The 21,792-nt window shown below is 44.7% G+C and overlaps 1 protein-coding gene across 3 annotated transcripts in view; it reads left to right on the forward strand.

Annotated features, from left to right (window-relative positions):
* The first annotated feature begins 248 nt into the window (after positions 1 to 248).
* LOC118389975 (rho GTPase-activating protein 32-like) overlaps positions 249 to 21,792 on the forward strand; it is a 262,757-nt gene continuing 241,213 nt past the window's right edge. For all 3 annotated transcript variants that reach the window (XM_052529794.1, XM_035780032.2, XM_035780033.2), the window contains exon 1: positions 249 to 766. The gene's annotated coding sequence lies outside the window, so the exon portion shown is untranslated. The remainder of the gene's footprint in view (positions 767 to 21,792) is intronic.

A 21,792-nucleotide genomic window follows, 5' to 3' on the forward strand; every position in this document is an offset into this window, starting at 1 on the left:
CACTGGTGTAGTGTACTGTCACAACAGTGCAAATTATGGTAACCTTTAGAGGATGCCATTACAGACAAGTACCAGAGGATGGCAGAGTAGTAGAGTAAAAATACACTTCAAAGATTATAGTTTCAGAGCTGAGTTTCAAACATACTTAGTGTTTTCCAAAATAGCAATCTGATTGATGAGCAATGTCCTGAGAGACCGAGCATGTTAAATCTAATCCACGTGCGCTCATTCCACGAGAGCGCGCACAGTCACGAACGGTACGCCTCTGCGCGTTCACGATGTTCTCGGATTCTCTCCTGGAAGTGGTGGTTCGAATGTTTTAGTGCGAGCCTCCAGTTTGATAGTAAAGTTTACCTATAAAACTGTCCTTCAACTGGCTGCAAAGGGAATTTCAGTCAATGTTTTCTCATTGTGAAGTACCATCACATTTTTTAAGGCAGTCTAGCTTTACTTAAACACGATAACAGCTGTTTGAACATTGCCAACGAGCCATCTCCAGCGGGACTTTTTGAACACACGGACAGCGAGATTGAGGCGATATTATTTTTTTATGGGACGTAACGTTGTTGTTCAGGAAACATTTACCTAACAAGCTTAACGTTAGCTATATACAATATCTAGCGTCTTTGGTTTGTTTTATAATGCGGTGTTTTGGCTCCAAGGGATCAAGCTGTGTTTCTGCAGCTGGCGTGGAAGACACCAGGAGGAGGAAACTGTGGTGAAAGCGAGAGTGATAAACCCGAAAAACATCTCTTCAAACACACCGGTAAATTTCTGTCACTTCAGTTAACGTTATCAAACGTTTACATGAATACCAACAATTCCATATTAAACTGATTAAGGCAGTAGTCCGAGTATGGAAATAGAGTAAAGTGTTTACATGACTATCTTTAACGTATTAATGTCAAAATCAAAGTAAACATACGCCAATTAAAAAACCTGGTTTTCGGAATAATCTTTTTAATTATTAGGACATGTAAACAGTTTAATCGGCGTTCCAACGGTGTATTTGATCGGTGCGTGTTCCAAAACCAGTAGCGCAAGCTTCCCTTTCATGCACGAGTGAAGTGAGTTTTGGAAAACCAAGTATGGATCTTTAGAAATTGTTTTCACATACAAATTTAACCTTATGTCTGAAATCTGAATCAAAAATGTTTAGCAAAAACACCATGGTTACTGTGGTATAACGTTTATTTGGATTGGCGATTTTCTGCATTTATCTAAAGTCCTAGCCTGAAACCCCAATGTTGAATTGCAAAGAATTCTATGTAGGCAGAAATGAGCGTTCGGAACAGGAAAGTTAACTCTCACGACCAATACAAGGCAAAAGAGTGAATAAAATATTACTTCACCGGTTGTCCGTGTGGTTGGTCGTTTTACAGGTAAGAATGTGAGACAAAATATCCACAGAGTAGTGTAGCAACCTGACCTAGAGTATGTTGGTCAATATCGTTTTTATTTTCAATACTGATGCAATTCGCACTGTGACTAATCAAACTGCCAGGTGAGGTAACATGCTTAGGTCGACTACATTCCCATATGGTTTACATATTGTGTAATAGAGCCCCACAGTGGAGGTGTAATAATACCCAAAAACCTAGCGGGTAAATGGTTCCAATCGTTTTTACACCATTCCTTTTATCAATAGGGAATTTTAGAAACACTTAAAATAAGGGCTGTGTTACATGTTGTTTTGGTGTGATGTTTTGATAACCATGTAACTCTCTCCTGGACAAGGTGCCTTTAATCAATATATTTGGCTCTATTTGTTATAGAACCCCCTCAGCCCCCAGCTGTGCCCTGAACACCATATGTGAATTGATTGCCCACCCATCTATCTTAAGAGTTCGTACTGTTAGGTGACCTAAACTAGAGGCCCTTAATCTCACACAAATTATCAACCCTAAATCCATAACCATGGGCACCCAAATAGATATCATCCTGACCAGCTTGCCCTCTAAATACACCTCTGCTGTCTTCAACCAGGATCTCAGCGATCACTGCCTCATTGCCTGTGTCCGTAATGGGTCCGCAGTCAAACGACCACCCCTCATTGCTTTTAAACGCTCCCTTAAACCCCTCAGCAAGCAGGCCTTTCTAATCGACCTGGCCTGAGTATCCTGGAAGGATATTGACATCATCCCGTCTGTAGAGGATGCCTGGTTGCTCTTTAAAAGTGCTTTCCTCACCATCTTAAATAAGCATTACCCATTCAAAAAATGTAGAACTAAGAACAGATACAGCGCTTGGTTCACTCCAGACCTGACTGCCCTTGACCAGCTTAAAAACATCCTGTGGCGTACTGCATTAGCACCGAATAGCCCCTGCGATATGCAACTTTTCAGGGAAGTTAGGAACCAATATACACAGGCAGTTAAGGAAAGCTATGGCTAGCTTTTTCAAACAAAAATGTGCATCCTGCAGCACGAATTCCAAAAAGTTTTGGGACACTAAAGTCCATGGAGAATAAGAGCACCTCCCAGCTGCCCACTGGACTGAGGCTTGGAAACACTGTCACAATCGATAACTCTACAATAATTAAATTTCAATAAGCATTTTTCTACGGCTGGCCATGCTTTCCACCTGGCTACCCCTACCAACAGCTCTGCACCCCCCTGCAGAAACTTGCCAAGACCCCCCTGATGTTCTGGAAGAGCTGCAAAATCTGGATCCCTACAAATCAGTTGGGCTAGACAATCTGGACCCTTTCTTTCTAAAATTATCCACAGAAATTGTTGCAACCCCTATTACTAGCCTGTTCCAACCGCTTTTGTATCGTCTGAGATCACCAAAGATTTGAAAGCTGCCACGGTCATCCCCCTCGTCAAAGGGTGAGACACTCTAGACCCAAACTGTTATAGACCTATATCCATCCTGCCCTGCCTTTCTAAAATCTTTGAAAGCGAAGTTAACAAACAGATCACCGACCATTTCGAATCCCACTGTACCTTCTCCACTATATCTGGTTTCCGAGCTGGTCATGGGTGCACCTCAGCTACGCGCAAGGTCCTAAATGATATCATACCCGCCATGATATCATACCCGCCATCGATAAAAGACAATACTGTGCAGCCGTCTTCTTCAACCTGTCCAAGGCTTTCGACTCTGTCAATCACCACATTCTTATCGGCAAACTCAACAGCCTTGGTTGCTCAAATGACTGCCTCGCCTGGTTCACCAATTACTTCTCAGAAAAAGTTCAGTGTGTCAAATCGGAGGTCCTGTTGTCCGGACCTCTGGCAGTCTCTATGGGGGTGCCACAGGGTTCAATTCTAGGGCCGACTCTTTTCTCTGTATATATCAATGATGTCGCTCTTGCTGCTGGTGATTCTCTGATCCACCTCTACGCAGACGACACCATTCTGTATACATCAGACCCTTCTTTGGACACTGTTATCAAACCTCCAAACGAGTTTCAATGTCATACAACTCTCCTTCCGTGGCCTCCAACTGCTCTTAAATGCTAGCAAAACTAAATGCATGTTATTCAACCGATTGCTGCTCGCAACCGCCGCCCGACTAGCGTCAGTACTCTGGACGGTTCTGACTTGTGGACAAATACCTAGGTGTCTGGTTAGACTGTAAACTCTCTTTCCAGACTCACATTAAGCATCTCCAATCCAAAATTAAATCTAGAATCGGCTTCCTATTTCGCAACAAAGCCTCTTTCACTCATGCTGCCAACATACACTCGTAAACCTGACTATCCTACCGATCCTTGACTTCGGCGACGTCATTTACAAAATAACCTCCAACACTCTACTCAGCAAGTTGGATGTTGTCTATCACCGTGCCATCCGTTTTATCACCAAAGCCCCATATACTACCCACCACTGCGACCTGTATGCTCTCGTCGACTGGCACTTGCTACATATTCGTCGCCAAACTCACTGGCTCCAGGTCATCTATAAGTCTTTGCTAGGTAAAGCTCTGTCTTATCTCAGCTCACTGGTCACCATAGCAACACTCACCCGTAGCACACGCTCCAGCAGGTATATTTCACTGGTCACCCCCAAAGCCAACACCTCATTTGGCCGCCTTTCATTCCAATGACTGGAACGAATTGCAAAAATCACTGAAGCTGGAGTCTTATCTCTCCCTCTCTAACTTTAAGCATCAGCTGTGAGAGCAGCTTACTGATCACTGTACCTGTACACAGCCCATCTGTAAATACCTCATCCCCATATTGTTATTGATTTTTCTTGTTGCTCTTTTGCACCCAAATATCTTTACTTGCACATAATCATCGGCACATCTATCACTCCAGTGTTATTGCTAAATTGTAATTATTTAGCCTCTATGGCCTATTTATTGCCTTTATCCCATGTGTAATTCTGTTGTTTTTGTCACACAGCTTTGCTTTATCTTGGCTAGGTCGCAGTTGTAAATGTGAACTTGTTCTCGACTGGTCTACCTGGTTAAATAAAGGTGAAATTAAATATTAACACTCAGATTTATGCTCAAATGTTAATTAGCATAAAAGTAGACTATGCAAGACCCTGCAAGCTCCTGCACGCTAACAGGTATTGTGTCAATTTCAAACTTGCACAAGACAGTTCACAGAATTGTCCATTTTAATGAAATTTTCCCCAATTTATTCATTACTACATTTAGTCAACATTATATAGTTAATCCAGAGAACCTTTTTTCTTGATTCGTAAGTCTTGTCCACATCATAGCATTTGTAGTTCTTTGATAGCCACCTTAGCAGCTAAATGTAATTTTGTTTTTGGGGGGTAAGTGCAGGAAAATATATTGAAAGTATTCAGACCCCTTCACTTTTTGCACATTTACTTTGCAGCCTTATTCTAAAATTGATTAAATAGTTTTTTCCCCTCATCAATCTACACAAAATACCTCAAGGACACAGCAAAAACAGTTTTTTATCAATTTTTGCTAAATACCCCCTGGAAATATCACATTTACAAAGTTTTCAGACCATTTACTCAGTACTTTGTTGAAGAACCTTTGGCAGCTATTACAGCCTCTAGTCTTCTTGGGTATGAAGCTACAAGCTTGGCACACCTGTATTTGGAGTTTTCCCCATTCTTTTCTTCAGATCCTCTCAAGCTCTGTCAGGTTGGATGGGGAGCATCGCTGCAAAGCTATTTTCAGGTCTCTCCAGGGATATTAGATCGGGTTCGGACTCTGGCTAGGCCACTCAATGACATTCAGAGACTTCTGAATACTTATGTAAATAAGCTATGTATGTTTTAAATTTGATAAATTAGCAAAAATGTCTAAACCTATTTCCGATTTGCCGTTATTGTGTGTATAGATTGAGGGGAAAAAACTATTTGATCCATTTTAGAATAAGGATGTAACATACATTTTTTGGGGTCAAAGTCAAAGGGTCTGAGTACTTTCCAAATGCACTGTACATGTGGGTAGGGGTGAAAGTGACTTGGCAATCAGGATATAAACTCAGAATAAAAAGAAACGTCCTCTCTCTATCAACTGCGTTTATTTTCAGCAAACATAACATGTGTAAATATTTGTATGAACATAACAAGACTCAACAACTGAGACACAACTGAACAAGTTCCACAGACATGTGACGAACAGAAATGAAACGTGTCCCTGAACAAACCTTCAATGCTGCAGAAATGTTTTGGTACCCTTCCCCATATCTGTGCCTCGACACAATCCTCGGAGCTCTGACATGCACTGTCAACTGTGGGACAGTGCAAAATGAAAAGTAACAGTCAGTATCTGGTGTGGCCACCAGCTGCATTAAGTACTGCAGTGTGTCGTCTCCTCATGGACTACACTAGATTTGCCAGTTCTTGCTGTTAGATGTTACCCCACACTTCCACCAAGGCACCTGCATGTTCCCAGACATTTCTGGGCGGAATGGCCTTAGCCCTCACCCTCCTATCCAACAGGTCCCAGACATGCTCAATGGGATTGAGATCCGGTCTCTTTGCTGGGCATGGCAGAACACTGACATTCCTGTCTTGCAGGAAATCACGCACAGAACGAGCAGTATGGCTGGTGGCAATGTCATGCTGGAGTGTCATGTCAGGATGAGCCTGCAGGAAGGGTACCGCATGAGGAAGAAGAATGTCTTCCCTGTAACGCACAGCGTTGGGATTGCCTGCAATGACATCAAGCTTAGTCTGATGATGCTGTGACACACCGCCCCAGACCATGACGGACCCTCCACCTCCAAATCGATCCCGCTCCAGAGTACAGGTTTCTGTGTTCCTTCAATGATAAAAGTCAATCTGACAATCACTCCTGGCGAGACAAAATCGTAACTCGTCAGTAAAGAGCACTTTTTTTCAAATCCTGTCTGGTCCAGCGACAGTGGGTTTGTGCCCATATGTGACATTGCCGGTGATGTCTGGTGAGGACCTGCTTTACAACAGGCCTACAAGCCCCCAGTCCAGCCTCTCTCAGCCTATTGCGGACAGTCTGAGCACTGATGGAGGGATTGTGCGTTCCTGGTGTAACTCAGGCAGTTGTCGTTGCCATCCTGTACCTGTCCCGCAGGTGTGTTTAGATGTACCAATCCTGTGTAGGTGTTACACGTGGTCTGCCACTGCGAGGACGATCAGCTGTCCATCCTGTCTTCCTGTAGCGCTCACAGCAACGGACAGTCCTCATGCCTCCTTGCAGCATGCCTAAGGCACATTCACACAGATGAGCAGGAAACCTGGGCATCTTTCTTTTGGTGTTTTTCAGAGTCGGTAGAAAGGCTTCCTTAGTGTCCTTAGTTTTCATAGCTGTGACCTTAATTGCCTAATGACCATTCCACAGGTGCATTTTCATTAATTGTTTGCTTCATTGAACAAGCATGGGAAATGGTTTTTAAACCCTTTACAATGAAGTTCTGTGAAGTTATTTCGATTTTTACAATTTATCTTTGAAAGACAGGGTCCAGAAAAAGGGACGTTTCTTTTTTTTCTTTTTTTTACTGAGTTTATTGTAAACAATAGCAGCAGCGTGTTTGTGTGTTGGAATGTCAGTGTAGTAGTGTGTGGGTAGAGTCTAGTGAGTGTGCATAGAGCCAGTGCAAGGGAGTCTGTTCAAAACTATTAAGATAAATAAATAAATAAATAAATAATGTAGGCGTTCAATGTAAATTGCCTGGGTAGCCATTTTAATAACTTTTCAGCAGTCTTGTGACATGGGGGTAGAAGTTGTTCAGATGCCTTTTGTTCATGTACTTGGCGTTCCGTTAACGCTTGTCGTGCGGTAGCAGAGAGAACAGTCTATGACTTGGATGGCTGGAGTTCGGCCCCAGTGATGTACTGGGCCATACACTCTACCCTTTATAGCGACTTGCGCTCGGATGCCGAGCAGTTGCCATATCAAGTGTTGATGCAACCAGTCAAGAGGTTCTCAATGGTGCAGTTGAACTTGAGTTTAACTTTTTGCCAAATCTTCCAGCCTCCTGAGGGGGAAAAGGTGTTGTGCCCTCTTCACGACTGTGTTGGTGTAATTGGACCATGCTAGGTCCTTAGTGATGTGGACACCGAGGAATTTGGAAGCTCTCGACCAGCTCTACCACAGCTCTGTTGATATGACTGGGGGCGTGCTTGGTCCTCTGTGTCCATGATAAGGTCATCTGTCTTGCCCACATTGTGGGAGAGGTTGTTGTCCTGGCTCCACACTGCCAGGTCACACTGCTGTCTCATCGGTGATTTGGCCTACCACTGTCGTGGTGTCGACAAACTTAATGATGGTGGTTGAATCGTGCATGGCCATGCAGTTGTAGGTGACCAGGGAATACAGGAGAGAACTGAGCATGCACCCCTGAGGGGTTCCCATGTTGAGGATCAGTGTGGCGTATATGTTGTTACCTACCCTCACCACCTGGTGGCAGCCCATCAATGTTCAGGATCCAGTTGCAAAGGGAGGTGTTTAGTCCCAGGCTCCTGAGTTTAGTAATGAGCTTGGAGGGTGCTATGATGTTGAACCCTTAGCTGTAGATAATGAACAGCAATCTCACATAGGTGTTCCTTTTCTTCAGGTGGGAAAGGGCAGTGTAGAGTGCAATATAGATAGCTTCATCTGTGGATCTGTTGGGGTGGTATGTGATTTGGAATGGATCTAGGGTGTCTGGGATGGTGGCGTAGATGTGATCCATGGCCAGCCTTTCAAAGCATTTCATGTAGGTATTACAGACTGGGTCAGAGGTTGAAAATGTAGGTGAAGACAGTTGTCAACTGATCAGTTCATGCTCTGACTGAGAGTCCTTGTAATCCGCCTTGTGAATTGTAACCTGTTTGTAAAGGTCTTATCACATCTGCTACATAGAGCGTGATCATACAGTCGTCCAGAACAGCTGGTGCTCTCATGGGTGGTTCAGTGTTGCTTGCCTCAAAGCGAGCATAGAAGGCATTTAGCTCGTCTGGTAGGCTCACGTCACTGGGCAGCTCTTGACTGGGTTTCCATTTGTAGTTTGCAAGCCCTGCCACATCTGACGGGTATCAGAGCTGGTATAGTAGGATTAGATCTTAGTCCTGTATTGACGCTTTGCCTGTTTGTCGAAGGGGAGAAGCGGGATCTCTTATAAGCGTCTGGATTAGCTCCTTGAAAGTGGCAGCTCTAGCCTTTAGTTCAGTAAGAATGTTGCCTGTATGTAATCCATGGCTTCTGTTTGTGGTGTATACGGTCACTGTGGGGACATTGTCGTCAATGTGGTGAACTCCTCAATGCCATCAGATTAATCCCGCAACATATTCCAGTCTGTGCTTGCAAAAAAGTCCTCCAACCACTTCCGTATTGGGTATGTCACTGGTACGTCCCGTTTGAGTTTTTGCATGTAAGCAGGAATCGGGAGGATAGAGTTATGGTCCGATTTGCCCAATGGAGATCAAAGGGAGAGCTTTTTATGCTCCTCTGTGTGTGGAGTTAAGGTGATCTAGAGTTTTATCCCTCTAGTTGCACAAGTGACATGATGGTAGATGGAGGTAAAACGTATTTCAGTTTTCCTGCGTTTAAAATTATTGGCTTATGGCCCTATACAGCTTAGGGGCGGCAGCGTAGCCTAGTGGTTAGAACGTTGGACTAGTAACCGGAAGGTTGCGAGTTCAAACCCCCGAGCTGACAAGGTACACAATCTGTCGTTCTACCCCTGAACAGGCAGTTAACCCACTGTTCCCAGGCCGTCATTGAAAATAAGAATTTGTTCTTAACTGACTTGCCTGGTTAAATAAAGGTAAAATAAAATAAATAAAATTGAGTGTGGTCTTAGTGCTAGCATTGGTTTGTGGTGGTAAATAGGCTGCTACAAAAATACAGATGAAACCACTCTTGGTAAAGAGTATGGTCTACAACTTATGAGGTATTCTAACTCCGGTGAATAGAACCTTGGGACTTCCTTTAGATTTCAGCCACACCACCACTAAAGAGACATCACCACTAACCCTGATCTTACCAGACTCTGCCATTCTGTCCTGCCGATTCATAGAAAAAAACAGCTAGCTGTATATTATCCATGTCCAGCCATGACTCAGAAGTATGGTATTTTACATTTCTTAATGTCCCGTTGATGGGATAGTCTCGAACGAAGCTCGTCCAGTTTATTTTCCAGCGATTTCTAATTCGGCAATAGAATGAGGGTAGAGGTGATTTTATTAATTCACCACCGTAGTCTCACCTTCTAGGAGTGTCGGGGATTAGGGCTGGTACAGGATAATCAATGTCGACTTTAGTGATAGCTGTTCTGATGTCCAGAATATACACTGCTCAAAAAAATAAAGGGAACACTTAAACAACACAATGTAACTCCAAGTCAATCACACTTCTGTGAAATCAAACTGTCCACTTAGGAAGCAACACTGATTGACAATAAATTTCACATGCTGTTGTGCAAATGGAATAGACAACAGGTGGAAATTATAGGCAATTAGCAAGACACTCCCAAAAAAGGAGTGGTTCTGCAGGTGGTGACCACAGACCACTTCTCAGTTCCTATGCTTCCTGGCTGATGTTTTGGTCACTTTTGAATGCTGACGGTGCTTTCACTCTAGTGGTAGCATGAGACGGAGTCTACAACCCACACAAGTGGCTCAGGTAGTGCAGCTCATCCAGGATGGCACATCATTGCGAGCTGTGGCAAGAAGGTTTGCTGTGTCTGTCAGCGTAGTGTCCAGAGCATGGAGGCGCTACCAGGAGACAGGCCAGTACATCAGGAGACGTGGAGGAGGCCGTAGGAGGGCAACAACCCAGCAGCAGGACCGCTACCTCCGCCTTTGTGCAAGGAGGAGCAGGAGGAGCACTGCCGGAGCCCTGCAAAATGCCACAAATGTGCATGTGTCTGCTCAAACGGTCAGAAACAGACTCCATGAGGGTGGTATGACGTCCACAGGTTGGGGTTGTGCTTACAGCCCAACACCGTGCAGGACGTTTGGCATTTGCCAGAGAACACCAAGATTGGCAAATTCGCCGTGGAGAATGTTCTGCTGCCAGCAACATCCTCCAGTATGACCGGTTTGGCGGTGGGTCAGTCATGGTGTGGGGTGGCATTTCTTTGGGGGGGCCGCACAGCCCTCCATGTGCTCGCCAGAGGTAGCCTGACTGCCATTAGGTACCGAGAGGAGATCCTCAGACCCCTTGTGAGACCATATGCTGGTGCGGTTGACCCCGGGTTCTTCCACAAATCTAGACCTCATGTGGCTGGAGTGTGTCAGCAGTTCCTGCAAGAGGAAGGCATTGATGCTATGGACTGGCCCGCCCTTCCCCAGACCTGAATCCAATTGAGCACATCTAGGACATGTCCAGGAGTTGGTGGATGCTTTAGTCCAGGTCTGGGAGGAGATCCCTCAGGAGACCATCCGCCACCTCATCAGGAGCATGCCCAGGCGTTGTAGGGAGGCCACACACACACTACTGAGCCTAATTTTGACTTGTTTTAAGGACATTCCATCAAAGTTGGATCAGCCTGTAGTGTGGTTTTCCACTTCAATTTTGAGTGTGACTCCAAATCCAGACCTCCATGGGTTGATAAATTTGATTTCCATTGATATTTTTTGTGATTTTGTAGTCAGCACATTCAACTATGTAAAGAAAAAAGTATTTAATAAGAATATTTCATTCAGATCTAGGATGTTATTTTAGTGTTCCCTTTATTTTTTCGAGCAGTGTATTTTAGGTCATAGGAAACAATGGCGAAAACATTATGTACAAAAAGATGTTAAGATCAGTGCAAAAAAACAAACACAAAATAGCACAATTGGTCAGGAGCCTGTAAAACGGCCATCCTTCCTGCCGGCGCCATCTCCATTCCAATTGTGCATCCTTACAAACGAGCACAGTTGGATCGTTCCTGTCTAGTGGTTAATTGGCCAACTATGGAACCTTTAGACACTTCTTAGGATGGTTATCAATTACCATGTTTCATTGCGGGTGCAATTAATTAAGGAGCTGTTTGTCACGGGTATTAATGTAAATTATCGTTTGTGCCTGTTTCTCTAATACAGGAGTCTGGCTGCTGTAAACTATGGACACAGTGTACTGACTCAGTATAGGATGTCTTCATATCCCATCATTTACACTCTAGTTTGAAGCTAGAGATAATTAGTTACTTATCTCACTGCAAAAACAAGGCCATCTTTCCAATTCCTGTTTTCCACACACAGAACGACTCATACCAAATAGCTGCCACTGTGCCAATGACAAAGCAGAAACTTTAATAGTCACCATATTCATTTGTTTGGTATCAATTGCATGTAAAGCGGGATTTATGATGTAGTGGTTAATTGGCCTCTGTAGTGATTTGGAGTAGTTTTAGCTGAACAGCACAGTACTTTGTCTTCAGAGATAAATCATTAGGAAACCTATTTGCAATAGTCATTCATTTGTGTGGCTCACTCATTGAGTTCATCCATTTTGTTCATTGTCAGCGGACTTAACTGGGATACTGAGAGCAGGGTGTTTTTATTTTTCATATTTTTTTATTGAACTTTTATTTAACTAGGCAAGTCAGTTAAGAACAAATTCTTATTTACAATGACGTCCAAACCCGGACGACACTGGGCCAACTGTGCGCCGCCCTATGGCACCCAATCACGGCCGGATGTGATGCAGCCTGGATTCGAACCAGGTCTTCATGGTGGCAGGCAGAGCTCACTAGTGTGGATATAAATGGCTCTGCATCTATCTGCCTTTGCTCTTCATTTATAAGTGTGCTGTCCCGGCAGGTTATTTAAAACAGGCCAGGCTAATGCAGCCCCCCTATTAAATGAGCTAAATAACGTCAGGCCTGTAGGGTACCAGCCACTCAGTTCCCCTCTCTATTCAGTATGCCTTCTGCCATGGTTGATTTAATACTAAGAAAAATAAGATGCAACGTCATCGCCTCAGTGAGCTGTTAGCCCAACTGTCCAAGCACTGGGAGTAGACTACTGCTCAGATGAAGTGGTGTAAATTGAATGAAAAGATTTTAGACTTAGTTGGCTTGAATTTAGATTTTTTTGAAGTTGGACAAATTGCCTATTTTCTTAAGCTCGAAAAATATGTTTAATCCATGGAACATGACTGTCAAATTCACCCTGTCAGTAACTTCAGCTTTATTAAAATAAAAGGATACACTGCCTGTTCTACTACATGTCCCTCTATTAACATTCAATTATTCTATGACATTGGAGAATCTAAAATAATCTTGTCATGGTTACACCAATCACGAGTTTACCCCTTCTAAATCCAATGTAATGGACTCAGTGGCCTGTTATTTGTCAATTATTTGGAACAAGACTTTCTGTGGAAGATGTTGAGCTCTGCCCTGTATCACCTTTTTTGATCTGGGGCATCTTTCCTCAACTTTTTTCAAGTCGTGTCTTCAAGATTTTCACTGCTTCCACTGCTAGCTAGCCAACTAGCCCCCGAATAGCAGCACTGTAGAAACTATTACACTCAACGGAACGACTTGATTAGTGTAGTGTCAACAACGCAGCCACTGCCAGCTAGCCTACAAAGTCAACAACGCAGCCACTGCCAGCTAGCCTACTTCAGCAGTACTGTATCATTTTTAATAATTTTAGTCAATAAGATTCTTGCTACGTAAGCTTAACTTTCTGAACATTAGAGACGTGTAGTCCACTTGTCATTCCAATCTGCTTGCATTAGCGTAGCCTCTTCTGTAGCCTGTCAACTATGTGTCTGTCTATCCCTGTTCTCTCCTCTCTGCACAGACCATACAAACGCTCCACACCGCGTGGCCGCGGCCACCCTAATCTGGTGGTCCCAGCGCGCACGACCCACGTGGAGTTCCAGGTCTCCGGTAGCCTCTGGAACTGCCGATCTGCGGCCAACAAGGCAGAGTTCATCTCAGCCTATGCCTCCCTCCAGTCCCTCGACTTCTTGGCACTGACGGAAACATGGATCACCACAGATAACACTGCTACTCCTACTGCTCTCTCTTCGTCCGCCCACGTGTTCTCGCACACCCCGAGAGCTTCTGGTCAGCGGGGTGGTGGCACCGGGATTCTCATCTCTCCCAAGTGGTCATTCTCTCTTTCTCCCCTTACCCATCTGTCTATCGCCTCCTTTGAATTCCATGCTGTCACAGTTACCAGCCCTTTCAAGCTTAACATCCTTATCATCTATCGCCCTCCAGGTCCCCTCGGAGAGTTCATCAATGAGCTTGATGTCTTGATAAGCTCCTTTCCTGAGGACGGCTCACCTCTCACAGTTCTGGGCGACTTTAACCTCCCCACGTCTACCTTTGACTCATTCCTCTCTGCCTCCTTCTTTCCACTCCTCTCCTCTTTTGACCTCACCCTCTCACCTTCCCCCCCTACTCACAAGGCAGGCAATACGCTCGACCTCATCTTTACTAGATGCTGTTCTTCCACTAACCTCATTGCAACTCCCCTCCAAGTCTCCGACCACTACCTTGTATCCGTTTCCCTCGCTCTCATCCAACACTTCCCACACTGCCCCTACTCGGATGGTATCGCGCCGTCCCAACCTTCGCTCTCTCTCCCCCGCTACTCTCTCCTCTTCCATCCTATCATCTCTTCCCTCTGCTCAAACCTTCTCCAACCTATCTCCTGATTCTGCCTCCTCAACCCTCCTCTCCTCCCTTTCTGCATCCTTTGACTCTCTATGTCCCCTATCTTCCAGGCCGGCTCGGTCCTCCCCTCCCGCTCCGTGGCTCGACGACTCACTGCGAGCTCACAGAACAGGGCTCCGGGCAGCCGAGCGGAAATGGAGGAAAACTCTCCTCCCTGCGGACCTGGCATCCTTTCACTCCCTCCTCTCTACATTTTCCTCCTCTGTCTCTGCTGCTAAAGCCACTTTCTACCACTCTAAATTCCAAGCATCTGCCTCTAACCCTAGGAAGCTCTTTGCCAGCCACCTTCTCCTCCCTCCTGAATCCTCCTCCCCCCCCTCCTCCCTCTCTGCAGATGACTTCGTCAACCATTTTGAAAAGAAGGTCGACGACATCCGATCCTCGTTTGCTAAGTCAAACGACACCGCTGGTTCTGCTCACACTGCCCTACCCTGTGCTCTGACCTCTTTCTCCCCTCTCTCTCCAGATGAAATCTCGCGTCTTGTGACGGCCGGCCGCCCAACAACCTGCCCGCTCGACCCTATCCCCTCCTCTCTTCTCCAGACCATTTCCGGAGACCTTCTCCCTTACCTCACCTCGCTCATCAACTCATCCCTGACCGCTGGCTACGTCCCTTCCGTCTTCAAGAGAGCGAGAGTTGCACCCTTCTGAAAAAAACCTACACTCGATCCCTCCGATGTCAACAACTACAGACCAGTATCCCTTCTTTCTTTTCTCTCCAAAACTCTTGAACGTGCCGTCCTTGGCCAGCTCTCCCGCTATCTCTCTCAGAATGACCTTCTTGATTCAAATCAGTCAGGTTTCAAGACTAGTCATTCAACTGAGACTGCTCTTCTCTGTATCACGGAGGCGCTCCGCACTGCTAAAGCTAACTCTCTCTCCTCTGCTCTCATCCTTCTAGACCTATCGGCTGCCTTCGATACTGTGAACCATCAGATCCTCCTCTCCACCCTCTCCGAGTTGGGCATCTCCGGCGCGGCCCACGCTTGGATTGCGTCCTACCTGACAGGTCGCTCCTACCAGGTGGCGTGGCGAGAATCTGTCTCCTCACCACGCGCTCTCACCACTGGTGTCCCCAGGGCTCTGTTCTAGGCCCTCTCCTATTCTCGCTATACACCAAGTCACTTGGCTCTGTCATAACCTCACATGGTCTCTCCTATCATTGCTATGCAGACGACACACAATTAATCTTCTCCTTTCCCCTTCTGATGACCAGGTGGCGAATCGCATCTCTGCATGTCTGGCAGACATATCAGTGTGGATGACGGATCACCACCTCAAGCTGAACCTCGGCAAGACGGAGCTGCTCTTCCTCCCGGGGAAGGACTGCCCGTTCCATGATCTCGCCATCACGGTTGACAACTCCATTGTGTCCTCCTCCCAGAGCGCTAAGAACCTTGGCGTGATCCTGGACAACACCCTGTCGTTCTCAACTAACATCATGGCGGTGGCCCGTTCCTGTAGGTTCATGCTCTACAACATCCGCAGAGTACGACCCTGCCTCACACAGGAAGCGGCGCAGGTCCTAATCCAGGCACTTGTCATCTCCCGTCTGGATTACTGCAACTCGCTGTTGGCTGGGCTCCCTGCCTGTGCCATTAAACCCCTACAACTCATCCAGAACGCCGCAGCCCGTCTGGTGTTCAACCTTCCCAAGTTCTCTCACGTCACCCCGCTCCTCCGCTCTCTCCACTGGCTTCCAGTTGAAGCTCGCATCCGCTACAAGACCATGGTGCTTGCCTACGCAGCTGTGAGGGGAACGGCACCTCAGTACCTCCAGGCTCTGATCAGGCCCTACACCCAAACAAGGGCACTGCGTTCATCCACCTCTGGCCTGCTCGCCTCCCTACCACTGAGGAAGTACAGTTCCCGCTCAGCCCAGTCAAAACTGTTCGCTGCTCTGGCTCCCCAATGGTGGAACACACTCCCTCACGACGCCAGGACAGCGGAGTCAATCACCACCTTCCGGAGACACCTGAAACCCCACCTCTTTAAGGAATACCTAGGATAGGATAAAGTAATCCTTCTCACCCCCTTAAAAGATTTAGATGCACTATTGTAAAGTGGCTGTTCCACTGGATGTAATAAGGTGAATGCACCAATTTGTAAGTCGCTCTGGATAAGAGCGTCTGCTAAATGACTTAAATGTAAATGTAAATTTAACAACAGGCTTGTAGAATTGAGAAAATAAAAGTTAATTGCCTGCATTAACTGGTCAATGGAACCAGTGGCAAGTGCAGCACACACTTATTATTATTGGCCAACAACTAGGGATCTCAATGGTTAACCACCTGTCCTCTTAAAGTGGCATTGGATACTGAGTGGAGGTATCACCTCCCCTTTTGTATCAGGAGAGGCACACGGAACCTATTATTCTAAAGCCCTATAAATTGTTTTGTTTTTCCAGGTTTACATTGCACCTTGTTTTTTCCCCAGCTTTTTTATTTGTTAAAACAACTAAATTGATTAGTTTTAAGTCTAAAACCAATGCTTAAACCACATGAGGGGACCACATTTGAGGTTTGGCATTTTTTTTGCAGTGTGCTGTGTTTTTATAGTGTGATGGTAGTGTTTGCAAAACAAATACCCACTGGATTGATGCAAATAATCATGATATCATTCTGCCAGGTAAGCATAGGCTACTTTATAGTTAACATTTTAATTGAAGGTTTTTGGGAAAGCCTTCCCATCTACCAGAATATTTATTTTCGTTAGCTTTATCGCTAACGGCTACACAAAGTGAAAGCTGTGCACACTGCACATACACAGATGGGGAATTCATGTTGCCTCTTCAGAAAGTGGCAGGGTATGCACTGATGCATTTTTATTAATTTCTCTTGATATACACTTAATAATTTTTCAATACATTTAGTTAATTGCTTACTAATAAGTTCAATACATTTGTGAATATTGTTGAATTCTGTTTTTCTTTTCTGGATTCATTGATTCCATCCGTGTTCCCCGTATTGCAGATTTGATTAAGGCCCTACAATTCCCATTACCAGAATATGCCTCCAAGGCCTGTGTTATCATGGCCTCATTTCCATTATGCAAAGTGCCAAGTTTGACCTCCTCATAGATGGATAGCTGATGTACAGTTGAAGTCGGAAGTTTACATGCAGCTTTACATGGCAGCTTAGCCAAATACATTTAAACTCAGTTTTTCACATTTCCTGACATTTAATCCTTGTAAAACATTCCCTGTCTTGGGTTAGTTAGGATGACCACTTTATTTGAAGAATGTGAAATGTCAGAATAATAGTAGAGAATGATTTCTTTCAGTTTTTTATTTCTTTCATCACATTCCCAGTGGGTCAGAAGTTTACAAATCAAATGTATTTATATAGCCCTTTGTACATCAGCTGGTATCTCAAAGTGCTCTACAGAAACCCACCCTAAAACCCCAAACAGCAAGCAATGCAGGTGTAGAAGCACGGTGGCTAGGAAAAACTCTCTAGAAAGGCCAAAACCTAGGAAGAAACCTAGCGAGGAACCAAACGGGAAGGATATAACCCCACCCACTTTGCCAAAGCACAGCCCCCACACCACTAGAAGGATATCTTCAACCACCAACTTACCATCCTGAGACAAGGCTGAGTACAGCCCACAAAGATCTCCGCCACGGCACAACCCAAGGGGTGGCTCCAACCCAGACAGGAAGATCACGTCAGTGACGCACCCCTCCGAGGGACGGCATGAAAGGGCACCAGTGAGCCAGTGACTCAGCCCCTGTAATAGGGTTAGAGGCAGAGAATCCCAGTGGAGAGAGAGGAACCGGCCAGGCAGAGACGTACTTTATGGAGAAAGTCCCCTGGTCTGATGAAACAAGAATAGAACAGTTTGGCCATAATGACCATGGTTATGTTTAGAGGAAAAGGGGGAGGCTTGCAATCCGAAGAACACCATCCCAACTGTGAAGCACTGTGGTGGCAGCATCATGTTGTGGGGGTGCATTGCTGCAGGAGGGACTGGTGCGTTTCACAAAATAGATGGCCTCATGAGGGAGGAAAATTATGTGGATATATTGAAGCAACATCTCAAGACATCAGTCAGGAAGTTAAAGCTTGGTCGCAAATGGGTCTTCCAAATGGACAATGACCCCAAGCATACTTCCAAAGTTGTGGAAAAATGACTTAAGGACAACAAAGTCCATGTATTGGAGTGGCCATCACAAAGCCCTGACCTATCCTATAGAAAATTTGTGGGCAGAACTGAAAAAGAGCGTGCGCTCAAGGAGGCCTACAAACCTGACTCAGTTACACCAGCTCTGTCAGGAGGAATGGGTCAAAATTATTGTGGGAAGCTGGTGTAAGGCTACCTGAAACGTTTGACCAAAGTTAAACAATTGAAAGGCAATGCTACCAAATACTAATTGAGTGTATGTAAACTTCTGACCCACTGGGAATGTGATGAAAGAAATAAAAGCTGAAATGAATCATTCTGTCTCCTATTATTCTGACATATCACATTCTTAAAATAAAGTGGTGATCCTAACTGACCTAAGACAATGATTTTTTTTTAGGATTAAATGTCAAGAATTGTTAAACTGAGTTTAAATGTATTTGACTAAGGTGTATGTAAACTTCCGACTTCAACTGTAACTATCTATTTATTTCTTCTTCTCGTCACTATATTTTAGCTAGTATTGTAAAGCCAGTTTATTCTCTAGGTTCTCTAAGTAAACAAGGGTTTAAAGAAGGTTTTTATTCTTAATATTTGTCTTCTGACCATGCATGGTTACTTGTTTCCAGGTATCAGTATTTTGTGGTTAGACATTGCCATTGTAACAGATGTCTGACTTTTTCAGTAAGCTTGAAGCATTTTGGCATTTGTTTGTATTTTCTTATTTACCTGGGAAAAGCCCCCTAATTGTAGCGTTATGTAGAAACCGAGAACACTTGGCCTATATACTACACTTCTCTTTCTTTCCTTTTTTTTAAATTTTTTTTTTTACATAGGCTACTAAATGTCAAGCTTCCTTTTAGTATCGGTCTTGCATCCCACTAGCGGATCTCAATATATTTGGTTCAAGAATCATGGTGTGATTATCTAACAAATCTTATCTTATCTATGCCTAGTCTGTAGAAATACAAATGTAAACATAATAAATTATTCAAGATTATCTAGAACATAATGAAAATGTACAGGGTATGACTTAGTTTAAGGATTAGGCTAGATGGTGACAAATCTTACTTTCAACCCCTACCCACCCCTTCAGCGTGAGTTCAGGTTTCTCTCAAACAAGCATTACTCAAACTAAGCTTTGTCAAAATTATAATTCTTTATTTCTGTGAAATGGATGGTGCAATTTGGAGCATTGCACAGTCTCATCTAAGCTTGTCACGTTTGTGAGAAAAGACCGACAAGTGGGTGATTTTACACAACAGCCTCATTGCTCTACTTTTCGTAGCATCGTGTTTTGACTGCTGCAGTCCTGTAGACTGAAAGAAGCAGTACTAATCCTCTCAACTGAACACATTTGCCATTACATTTATTATAGATGCCATGTTTGTGTAGCAGATGATTGTTCCTCATTTTAAAAGGGCTGCTGTCATAAAAACAAGCTAAAAGCATTTGTGTTATGAGAACAGGCCATTCAGCTCATCTCGCCTTCCCGTTAACTGAACTCTAAGTAACAGTCCCTAATAAATGTGAAACAAATGTGATTTCAGGTTTAGGTAAATATCAGGATGCTCGCATAATCTTTATAGGACATTCATAGTGGTGTCTGTGTCGTGGTTAGATAGACAGGCTGTTACTCATCAGTTAGCTGAGAGTAAGGTGTGCAGAGCAGCCACCAGAGCCTCGTTAGCTGGCACTCCAGGGTTTCTAGGCCATAGGAGGGATGGGGGTATATTGTGCGTAGCCACCGAGACACAAGGATTTATCGACGGATTCTTGACCTTGGCCTGTCGCATTGCAGCCTGACCTGAGATACTTGGCAGATGAGCAGAGCGAGTGAGAGGAGTCTTATGGGAACGAGAGTGAGAGATCACGAAAGAACAATAAGGCGATATACATGCGCCTCAACAATAGGAGCTCACATAACTGTGTGGCAGCCAAATCACTTGAGGGACTTCCTCTGCTTAGTTTCAGTGTTTTGTGGCATCCGCAATTACGCTAGGTTGTCTGGTGTCTTAATGACTGAAGTGCTATGCTTTTGGAAACTCTTTGGCACGCACAGCATTCTAAACAGACCTGACATGGCACTTTTTCAAAGACTATGTCAGCTCTCCACTCGGAATTGTGGGGCACTTCTGTTCTATTCTGGTGCTGCTCTCTGTCCAAAGGCTTCCATTTGATATGTTTTCCTGGCCCTGAAAAGAGGTGCTATTAGCTAACAAGGTGTGAACACCCTGTTTGACTTAAACACAACCCTTTTCAATTGACCTGCTTTTTGCTAGCTGACGCCAGCAGACAATTCTGTAAATAACGGCCTTTTTATCCCTCTAATAGCGAACTTGTATTTAAAAAAATAATAATCTCAATGTTTCCATCACCTGGCTAGGTAGCTTGGCAACCACCAAGGCAAATGAAGGTGTTAACAAACAAGCATAAACTAGTGGACATAAGCTTGAGTTTAATCAGATGTTCTTGATATTCAAAATGGAGTGGCTCTAAACAGCCCTGCATTCATATTACACAACCAACCACACTCCTTTGTACACTTGTTATGTCTGTGAGTGCGCATACAGTCTCAAAGGGCTCCTTGTTTGTCTTCGGCCTCTCAATGCTGGATGCCCCGGTTGCTGGAGGAGCATTGTGTGGGCCGCAGCGCCCATTGTGGCTCCCCTCTGCATGTTCATTAATTACATAACTGGCATAGCCCAGTGTCCCTGGCCCTGACACCACACATTAACGGAACTGCTAACTCGCTCTCCCTGCAGCCTCCCTGGCTGTACATACACCGGCTTTTGAGGATGCCATGGATTTCCCTAACGGGATTCCATTCCCCCGTAAACAATTTCTGCATTGAGAGGGGAGGTTGGAAAGCTGCCAGGGTATTCCTACAATGGAGAGGCGGGGATAATGAGGCGGCAGCGTTGACTAAGGGAATTCTCATTCAGGGCCTGGATTGGCAACATGGTGTGAAACTGTGTGGCAGTGCTTAGAGAGCCACAGAGCCGATACCTGAGCAGGATCTTCCACCAACACTCACAATCCCAGACATTGTGCTCCCTGTGCAGGGGAGGCATCCAGTCATGCTGTTGGCAGGAATTTCAGCTCGCTTTTTTAGCAAGGCTTGAGAAACATTCACACTCCTCTCATAGTTTATACTTTTGCTCTTTAAAAAAATATAAAGATCTAGAAGCTAGAGTAATTGAGGATTGGTCGTCTATGTTCCATGTCTTCACTATATGTTTTTCCTTAGGTTACCATGCTAATGTTTTCAGTGAGGAATCCCATCGGCATGCATTTGTGCCTCCCTAGCTACATGTTTAGGGTTGCAGGTTTTACTCAGTTATAGAATAAATACACTGAAAAGTCAAAGTACTTAAAACGAGTGGAAAAAGTGCACCGGCTCTACGTTTGGGAGAGTTGTTTAGTTCCTAAGTGAGGAGATCAGTGAAATTGGGTGAGATTATTGCTGTGGTAGTAATTTCATTTTGTCAGCTGATTATTGTCATGCAAAAGACTGGCGGTCTCACTGTAATTGACCATTAGTTGTTATAAACATGTTGAGCATCTCCAGGCTCCAGTCATACAAGCAGCATACAAGCCTCTGATGCACGCATTGGAACATTTACATTTAAAAAAATAAAAGG

This window comes from Oncorhynchus keta, chromosome 11 (assembly GCF_023373465.1).
Source record: "Oncorhynchus keta strain PuntledgeMale-10-30-2019 chromosome 11, Oket_V2, whole genome shotgun sequence".
Lineage (NCBI taxonomy): Eukaryota > Metazoa > Chordata > Actinopteri > Salmoniformes > Salmonidae > Oncorhynchus > Oncorhynchus keta.